A 7,157-nucleotide genomic window follows, 5' to 3' on the forward strand; every position below is an offset into this window, starting at 1 on the left:
GTCAAGACTAATTGAAATCTAGATCCTGTTGTCCAAGCTCCTTCCTAACACAGACTTCACAAAAATTCTGCAGTTTGGCCTAGAGAACAAAGCCATTAGTTTATTGACCCATCCCAGTTATCCTAGGCTGTATTTATTAAATATACCCACTTTGGGTTCTCCTCTGACACACCAACAGCAACATTCCATTTCAAAGCTGAAAATGCATGTGATCACGTCAAATAGGCTTTTCCATACATGGCCCTTCCAGAAATTTAGATCTGGTGAAAACAAACCCTCAGTTGGATTCATTTGACCAAATCTCTGTGAAGAGAGAGAATACACACACTCTGCAGGTAGCAAACAAAATTTTGAAGAATATCCAGTGATTTGGGATTCTTAATTTAAGACATCGTAAAGGGGCCTGATTTCAGAGGGCATGTGCCCAGCACTTTCTGAAAATCAGGATTCTTTTCGGCGTCTCAAATTGAACACTGTAAATAAAAGCACCCAAAATGACCGGTCACATTCAAAAATGTTGGCAGGTGACCTCATTTTAAAAAATCTGGCACAAAACCCTTCCTCCTTAAATGTCTTACCTAACGTTACCAGGATCTAATCCCTTCCTTACCAGACACCAATACCAACCTGGCAAGATGTGAGGCCTGTAAATAGTGCTTCATTTCTACTTTCAAATCAATGCCCAGTTACTGGAGTATTGACCATTCCTTACTAACAGGCCCTATTCTACCCCCACTGAAGTTTTGCCATTGACTTTCGTTAGGGCCCTACCAAATTCCCAGCCAAGAAAAATGTGTCACGGACCATGAAATCTTGTCTCCTCCTGTGAAATCTGGTCTTTTGTGTGCTTTTACCCAATACTATACGGATTTCACGTGGGAGACCAGCATTTCTCAAATTGAGGGTCCTGACCCAAAAGGGAGTTGTGGGGGGGGGAGGGGTCACAAGGTTATTTTAGGGGGGTCGCAGTATTGCCATCCTTACTTCTGCGCTGCCTTCGGAGCTAGGCGGCCGCAGAGCGGTGACTGTTCGCCGGGCAGTGCAGGCAGTGCCCCACCAGCAGCAGTGCAGAAGTACCATACCAAGCCACTCTTACTTGTGCGCTGCTGCCTACAGAATTGGGCGGCCAGAGCACAGCGGCTGCTGACTGAGGGCTTAGCTCTGCAGGCAGCAGCGCAGAAGTGAGGGTGGCAATACCCCAAGCCATCCTTACTTCTGCGCTGCTGCTGGCAGCAGCTCTGCCTTCAGAGATGGGCTCCCGGCCAGCAGCTGCTGCTCTCCGGTTGCCCAGCTCTCAAGGCAGCACCGCCGCCTGCAGCAGCGCAGAAGTAAGGGTAGCTGTACTGCAACCCCCCCTACAATAATCTTGCAACCCCCCCACAATTCCTTTTTGTGTCAGGCCCCCTACACACCATGACATTTCAGATTTAAATAGCTGAAATCATGAAATTTATGATTTTTAAAATACTTTGACCGTGAATTTGACCAAAATGGACTGTGAATTTGGTAGGACCCTAACTTTAGTGGAAGCAGTATCAGGTCCTAAATATGGAAATGGTCACTGAAGGGGCAGCGGCTTGCTCCCAACTCCCACAAGGCAGTTTATGACTATGTAATTAACATCATAGTTTGCACAGCACTTTACAGAAATAAAGTCACAGTCCCTACCCAGAGGAGTAAAAGGCCTGACCCTGCTTTTAATTAGGTCAATGGTAAAATGTTAATAGGTGTAAGTTAGATAACCAGGAGATGGTAAGAAAAGACAAGACAGGAAAGGGTGGAACAAGGATACTCTCATTATATGATCATCACAATGGTTCACACTCCCCCACACTAAATACATAATTAGGCACTTTATGGGTGGGTCCACACCCAAGGAGATGAGACGTTTGAGGAAAGAGAGCAGGAACCAGTGTTCCAGAAGGAGTGATCTGAACAGAGATTACAAAGCAACCGCACGTGCTGGATTTAGAGTGGTAAGTGACTAAAAATACGAAGGGTAGTGTGCTGGGTTTGATTGTTTCCATGTAGGGGCGAGTGAAATCCATTACTGCTAACTAAGGGGTGTATCTGAGACAGGGACAGTAGAGTGACTCAGCCAACATGTGAGAAGCAAACAAACGAGTTCTGAGGGCTCTGAAAGGAAGAGGTTGCCGAGTCTAAACACTGACATATCCCAACAAGTGATGAGACTCCTTTGGAGAGAGAATGTAACGTAACTGGGATTCAGGGGGAGGGGAGGGTGTTTTCTCAATTTGAAAGAAGACCAGAAAAGCTATATCTTCAGGAAGTGTAATCTGGATCCTTTCCAGAGTCAAATATATAGGGGCACAAGTAGAACTGGTTGGGAATTTTTTGATAAAACAGGTTTTCATCAGAAAATAACCGATTTGTCAAAACCAAAGCTTTACATGGGAAAGGGTCACAGTCAACAATACTTTCATCAGAAAGGTTTCTCAGGTCTAGGATTAAAGTGTGTGCCTCTGACCATCTGACTCCTGGTTAACACATCACCTGGCACATGGGAGACATAGGTTCAAATCCCTGCTCTAGGGCAAGGACTTGAACCCTGGTTTCCCACATCAGTGACTAAACCACTGTGCTATATTCAGTCTTGCTTGTACTCTATCCAATAACTAATTATTTATACAAAGTGGAATAGCTCCAACAGGAGATACTGAGAAAGATCCACTGCCACCAGCCTACTCATTGGAGCACTTACCTGGGATCTGGGAGAGCCCTGTTTAAGTCCTGGCGTTGTCTGATTTGGAGCATCATGCTACTAGCTATTCTGGGGTGGATCTGTGTCTGTCTCTCTCTTTGTGAAAAATGTCAGAAGGTCTTAGTTTCATCCCAGTGCAAAACAGGAACATATTTGAAATCTCAAAAAATGTTGCTGGATGGGAGAACCATTTCACGCTCAGCTCTAGCGATGAGTAATATTTGAAGTCACTGAGGAAGCAAAATTAGATAAAGCACGAAGTAAAGTACTGTCAGAGGCATCACACGGCTAAAGAATGGATGGGATTGTTATGGAGATACTTAATGGAAGAATGTGGCAACTAGAAAAAATTCTATTACGCAATCATCGATGGAGACATTCAGGCTGGTTGCCAGCAAAAGGTATCCTGCATTTGAGGATGGCTAGTTGACAAGCAGACTGAGAATAGGACAGAGATTAACAGTAACCTAACTACTGACCAAGAAGAAAGGAGAAAAAGAGCCCCTAGAAAGAAAGAAGAGGCAAGAAATCTTAGTCAATGACTATAAACTAGTGGAAGAATCCATAGGTAGCACAAACATCTCCCACACTCTTCTATGGCCTGAGCTATGCAGATGTCAACAACAGATTATCATAATGGACCTTTTCGGCCTTAAAAATCCATGAATCCCAGTGCAAGGAAGTGGTGGAATCCTCCTTACTTAGGACATTAAACTAGACTAGACAAAATGCTGAATGGAACAATCTTACATTGGCAAGATGAAAAATTGGATAATTGAATGGGTTTTTTTCATCACTACATTATCTGAGTCCATTCGACTGTGATCCATGCCCAAGCAAGTGTCTGTGGATTAATATCGCCTTTTCCTCTGTCCTACGTTACCATCATATTAATTGTATTTGGTTCTTCATCGGGCTAGAACATTATCATCTTGAAATCCCAACCCCTGGTACATGGTCTCCAACAGTGAGCAAATGCCTGTACACTTTGTACCCTCATCACCCACATCAAACACCTCAGAAAAACATCCCCTAGCAACTATTCTGGGTCACTGTTTCAATCCAGAGACTCCGACATAATTTAGGAGATCGGCAGATATTTGAAAGCCTCCCTTCTTACCTACGCCAGACAAAGTGATGTGTATGAATGCTCTTCCCTGACCTAATTATTGCTTTTGCTCTGTCAGCTGATTTGGAGGCGGAGAGTCTGAAAGAAGTTCCAAAGCTCTCTGCTCCACTGGAGGGCTGGTTTGCCTAATTTTAAATCTGTGTCATTCTGAGCCTTTATTTAAAGTCAGTTGCCTCCTGGAGAATTTCCCCATACAACTCCTAGTGGGTAGACAGGAAAAGGAGATTGGCCAAGGTCAAGATGCTCCCTTCTCTGTTATATTTTACATTGCAGTTATCCTAATAGCAATTAGGGATCACCGTGCTAAGCATTGTACAAACACATGGGAGGAGTAAGCAGCATTTGGAGATGGGATGAAGTCCTCCACTTCCTGTACAGATTACTTCACTCTTCACGTCACCAGCAAACCATGCAATTCTCCATGCACCAGTTTTCAGTGTCTGGAAGAGCCTGGACAGCTAACTGGGATCCTTCTGTGCCATCTCCAACCTGAGCTACAGAGGGTGGATGTGCCTAGAAAAGAGGCTACTCTCGGATTCCTTTTAAGGAGTGGGCCGGTGTGTTTCCAAGTAGTCATTTTCTAGAGGCAAACTGGATGTTCACACAGGTAAGAGGGGACATGTGCTATGCAGAGAACTTTGTACTGTTGGGTATTTCCATTATCAAGGGTTTTGTTTTGAGTTTGCAAAGACATTAACTGTAATCATCTGGCATGTTTTTATTTACCTCTTTCCTTCTAATGAATCTGATCCTTGGCCCTAAACTGAAGTATAAAAGACAACAGGTGAACACTTAGACATATTGTATTGATCTGGTGAATGCAGCACTTTAAAGAGACGTCTTTTCTGCTTTAGAGAATTTATAATATGATCTGTGCAGAAAGAGCAGAAAACAGCACAACAACTGCTGGCACAAACCATTCCAGGACAGCAGCCAAAGGGTGGAACAACAATATAGCAAGGGAAAGAGGTAGTTCTATGTCTCTTAGGTACTTATATGGCCCCCATTACTGCAGTATCCGAGCACCTCAATCTTTTATGCATTTATCCTGACAACACTATTAAACCCATTATACAAATGAGAAAGAGAGGTGCACTACCCCTAAGACCTTCCTTCCTCTCCATTTTGCATGGCATTTAAGTAATAACTGCAGGGCAAGAGTGGATACCCCTGTTGCACTTCACTTATTAAGTAAATGGTAGGCAAAACCATGGGGGTGAAGTGCAGAGAGGATATAAAAAGAGGTTTAAAGACAAAAGGGAGAATGCTTAGAAGACTGCAACTGGGAGGGTGTTTTAAGTTTGAGGCACAGTGTAAGAGGAGATAAAGGGATTTGGCTTGTGCAGTGCCTCAGGAGTGTGAATAAAGGAAGAGATGATAGCAGAATTATAAATGGGCAGAATTGAGCAAGGTTCTGATGAAGTACGGAGATTAAAATACATATGGGACTGGGTCAGCCTGCATATGCATTTGAGAGGGGTGTGATGTGACAGAACTGGCAGGAGAGGATTTGTGATTTTTACTGCCACTTTTAGGGCAGCCTACACAGGGAAATTCACCGGCATTGCTGTTCTCCAGTAGCTATTCCATTTGGACTGGACGGGGGAAGGGGGTGGGACTGAAGTAGAAGGCCAAAGAAAGAAGCTTGCAATTGTTTATATCATATCCTTAGGCATACCCTCAGCTGGTATAAATTGTTGTAGCTTCAAAGGCCATGTTGCTTAGCAGATATACACCAACTGAGGATTTGGTCCTGTGTATTAATCCTAAAGCATATTGAGCTAAATCTGGCATGAAGAAAGGGGTGGGGGCTGCAGAGAGTTCCTGAAACAGAGGAGGTTGGGAGGCCACATGGGGAGCTTGTAGGGGAATGGAAGACTGCAAAGAACATAAAAATGGCCACACTGGGTCAAACCAATGGGCCATCTAGTCCAGGATCTTCTCTTCTGACAGTGGCCAATGACAAGAACAAGGCAATTATTGAGTGATCCATTCCTGTCATCCAGTCCCAGCACCTGGCAGTCAGAGGTTTTGGAACACCCAGAGCATGAAGTTGCATCCCTGACCATCTTGGCTAATAGCCATTGATGGACCTGTCCTCCATGAACTTACCTAATTCTTTTTTGAACCCAGTTATACTTTTGGACTTCACAACATCCCCTGGCAACAACTTCCACAGTTTGACTGTGTGTTGTGTGAAGAAGTACTCCCCTAGGTTTGTTTTAAACCTGCTGCCTATTGGGTGACCCCTGCTTCTTGGGTGATGTGATGGGGTAAATAACACTAGGAGTTCCTGGTGTGAGCACTGCGTTCAGCCTACAGAAGAAACAAAGTGTGTGACCCTCTAATAAGTTTTGCATGTCACTGTCTCTTGTTCCCCTCCGGACTTTACCCAGCTCCTCGGAGATGATGGAATAATCAGAATCCTTTAAATTAGAGTTGGCCAAAACAAGTTGTTTTAAAAATGAAAAATGCTCCCTGGACTCAGCAGCTGCTGAGTCAGTTTCAATGCTGCTATTCAGTGATTGGCAGCAGATGAATCTTCTCAGTTTGTGTCATTTTCACTCAGCAGCTGACAGAGTTTCCAGGGTCTGCAGCTCTGGGGCAGCCTGAGTATCTCGACTGCCCAGGCCAGGGACCCCTGCTGCTCCCTAGGCTTCCTGACTCTTGGGGCAACTGGCTTATCAGGCTGCAGAAGTTGGGCAGCCCGGGAGCCAACTGACTTGGGACCCTGGAAGCCCCTAGAGGCCTGGCTTAAACCTGGGTTCTCAGGGCTTCCAGGCTCCCTGGCATGGAGTCAGGAGCTGAGCCTGGGGCTTCCAAACACCTCGTATGCAAAACCATGGCGGGGGAGAGGGGAAGAGGATTTGAAGAGAGATTTGAAAGGCAAACTGGAGGATTGTTAGAAGAATGCAACTGGGAGGGTGCTAAGATTGTGGCACAGTGTCAGAGGAGATAAAGGGAGTAGGCTTGTATAGTGCCTTGGGAGTGGGAATAGAGATGAAAGCAGAATCACAAGGAGGGGCAGAGCTCAAACGCTGTATTGTCAGAAAATTTCCAAGATCTACTTGAGACAGAATTTATTCCCTCAACAAGCTAGAGCCTGCATTCCTCGCACACACAAAATTCTCCAGGGAAGGTAATGGGAGGTTTGGGGCATGCATAGAATGCACGATCAGGCTAAGTGTAAGACATAAATTGGAATTTTTAAGCTAGAAAAAAATGACATTGCAGAAAGCAGAAAAAATAACCAGTGAACTAAAAAGGGGCATCTGCTGATGGGGAGACATCAAGAAAACAGCACTT

Source organism: Emys orbicularis, chromosome 7, assembly GCF_028017835.1.
Source record: "Emys orbicularis isolate rEmyOrb1 chromosome 7, rEmyOrb1.hap1, whole genome shotgun sequence".
Taxonomy (NCBI): domain Eukaryota; kingdom Metazoa; phylum Chordata; order Testudines; family Emydidae; genus Emys; species Emys orbicularis.